Source organism: Condylura cristata, unplaced genomic scaffold, assembly GCF_000260355.1.
Source record: "Condylura cristata isolate star-nosed mole 26May11 unplaced genomic scaffold, ConCri1.0 scaffold00035, whole genome shotgun sequence".
Classification (NCBI taxonomy): domain Eukaryota; kingdom Metazoa; phylum Chordata; class Mammalia; order Eulipotyphla; family Talpidae; genus Condylura; species Condylura cristata.
Genome location: NW_004567136.1, coordinates 537,476 through 540,919, shown reverse-complemented (window position 1 = coordinate 540,919; position 3,444 = coordinate 537,476).

Genomic DNA, 3,444 nt, shown 5'->3' with positions numbered 1-3,444 from the left:
TCTGGCCATAAGAGGTCATTTTGTGGCTCTTATCTTCCTTACAGAATAAAACAACAGGATGGAAAAAATTGAAAATCACAAGCCATCTGGCATGTACTATCTTGGAAACTTTTGTTAGGTAGTGTCAAAAGATTTTACTAATAGTAACTTTTTAGTATCCACATGAGCTCACCTGAGGGGGTCCCTTAAAAAGTGCTGTTATTCGCTATTGAATATGAGGAAATTGAGTGAAAGGAGGCAATAAGAACTTTTCAGGAGAATTCTCTAGCGTCATAATTTACTGGGTTATTTTTTCCCTCCCTCTCATCTGAAGAGAGATGAGACCCGAGAAAAGGTGACATTCTCTGACACTGTAGGTCCAGGGCATGTAGGTGAAACTCCCTGGGAAGGATCACCACGCTGAGACATCCAGCCTAACGATGAAACTTGGTAAAAATACTACTTGGGCACCATCAGTAAGAGAGACCAAGGTTGTATGATAGTTATCAGAAGAATAATTACACACAACAGCTACCACTCACTGGACACGTTCTCTGAACTTAATGTGCTCATCTTTTCATTTAACCCTAAAACAAGGCAAAAGTTACCACTCCATCTTATACAGGAGACTAAGTCTGCGGGAGGTGGGGGAGGGGGGGAAGCCCTGAAGAGAGTTTAGTAAGATGGCGGCAGAATGAAGGCTTGGGCTGGTCTCTCCTCCGTGTGCTCCCAGCAAGGTCCTGAAGGGGAAAACAGATGATCACAGCACACACCGGGAGCAACAGCCTGGCAGAAAGGGTAAGAAAAACTTGATTTAAACTGCGGTTACAGTGAAGCCTGGACAGCAAAGCGTGAGAGGGAGGGCGGCTGCCCGGCGGAGTCCCCACAGATGGGGCTGACTCGGGGTGCGCGCGCCAACATGGGGGATTTGGGAGACCCAGTACTGGATGAACTGAAGGGGCGTGCAGAGTCACCACCCCAGACAGAGGGGGCACCATTGGAGAACTCTGGGAGCAGGGGTGCAGAGGGAGAATGACTGTTTTGAACTGAGAATCTCAACACGGAACAGCTGGAGCTGACCTGGGGGGAGGAAGCGGGTCAGATCACCTGCGTCTCCTCATGCAGGCGGCTACTCCATGAAGCGCACGTTGCCTTCTCCCGCTAAAACAAAGGCTACACGCAGAATAACAAATATGAAGCACCCCAGGACACGGCTTTATGCTGGAAAGGACAATGGCTGTGCCCTCCCCCAGCCCCACCCCATGTCAACTACAGTCGGTGCCCAGTGCTGTGGCTGGTGCCCAGAAGCTGCCTGAATGAAAGCAGGCATGGGTCTGCAAGGGGCCTGAGGGTGGAGGAGCTGGCCCAGAGGAGGGGTCACTGTGGGCCCAGCACACCGCTCTGGTGCCCACACCATTGAGAGGAAGACTTGCCAAGGTCAAGGTACTCCCTAACACTAACTTTAATCCACAAAATGCCCCATGTGGCTCTGATGTCTTAAATAAGATCCTGTGACCCCTCCCCCCCCAACCCCCGCCCCACTACCACAGGGAACACCTGAAGATAGGAGATAGATCTTTGGCATCTGGTTAGCTGAGTTCCCTGGGGCTGCTGATACAGGTGGCAGGGAACCCCAGCAGTTACAAGTGGACAAAGGGTGGAGCTTGGCATCAACTGCTCGCATTGTGCAGTCGCTCCAGTCTGACTCCTCTCTGGTCCAGTCTAGTCATGGAGGGAAGGTACAGGAGACACTGCATTGTCCCTGGGAATGGACACCCTGGGGAGAAGCAAGGACTTCCTGGGCGACACTGCCAGAAGGGTCAGGATTTGGAACTGGAGCTGTTTGTCACTCATATTCACCCTGAAGCCAGAGGATCAGGGCAGCTCTTTCTAGGAGACCTTGGGGACGTCCCACCCCCACCCCCAGATTCTTAAATGAAGGCTTGATGACCGCTGATCTGCCTGCCACCCCCAGTCTCCCAGAGCCCTGTGACTGTCATTACAGTTTTTGCAGGAGAGTGAGGTCCCTTCTCAGAGCCTGTCTTAGACCAGACCCTCTGCTGACCTGGCCCTGACATGGGCCCCTTAGGGACATGAGTGAAGGAAGCTACGTCAAAGTTCCAACGATCATAAACTCAGCTCTGCCTTCAGAATGACAGGAATCATTAGTCAGATCAATAATGCAAAATGAACCAATAATTGCGTTCATTTTCTACAATAATACAGTGATAGCACCAGCTGACCTTTAGTAGACATTTCTTTTGAGAATCAGCATGATGGTTTTTAAAGGTAGTTTTCAACAAGCTGATCTCTTTAAAAAAAAAAAGAGAGAAAAAAGAGACATCTGAAGTTTAGGGAACAGACTTCAGAAATGACTTTTAACCTTGCCATTATCTAAATTGATTCAATTTGACCCACTTTTGCTTTACATCAAGGTCACAAGCACTTGTGGTTTTATGGGCTGACTTTTGCAGTTTTGAAAGAACAGAGGCATGCTCAGAAGATTGTCAGTGGGCTTAAAAGATTCAAACCTGAATTAGTTGAAGCAGAGCTCTCAGATGGAGAATTCTCTTTTCAACAGCAAGACAGAGAATTAACATTCTTGGGTCATTTATTTTGTAACAGACACTAAGAATTTGAGCATCTTACATACCTTTGCTAGATATGAATACTAAATATAGATACCCTATATTTCATCCCACTGTTTCCTTAGGAAAAAATACAAATGATCCCACTCTTTTGGGCTAATATTTATAAAACAAGTTAAAAAACAGATCATGTCCTATGGTTTGCCACTGATTTGCATTCCTGTAAGCACCACCTTGAACTCAATAGAGAATAAACACTTCCCATAACCCCATAAAGCTTCCTCCACTCAGTCAATGCCAGTGCACCCTGCACAACCAGTTCTCTGATTTCTATCACCATAGATTAATTATGCCTGTTTTTAAAGTCACATAAAATGAAGTAACACATCTATTTATTTTACGAGTTTGGCTTTTTTCATACCTTTTAAGGTTCATGATCACTGTTTTTTTTTTTTTAATCCTGAATTGCTTTATGTTTTGTGACATGGCCTTTGAGTGTCCCTTATAAATTGTGTGCATTTATTAGGATCTTGCTTAAAGCATAGAGTATTCAATACTCTGTTAATTACTTTTTACTTCTGCACTCTACATAGAAGAGGCTACGGTAATATATTTGTCTTTTTAAAAATATACTATTTTTGATATAGTTGTCAATCCCTCCTCTTTTGTATGTCAGTAGTTTGTTCCTTTTCATTGCTGAGTATTACCCCAATTGAGGGATATACCATGTTTATTCATCTGTTCTGTTGGTGACTGTTTGATGGCTCCCAGTGTGTTACAGTTAGGAGTCAGTACACTATATACACTGTGTCCTTGTATAAGATTCTTGGCATATTTTCATTCCTTTTAGGTAAATACATAGAAGGATAGCTGGGTC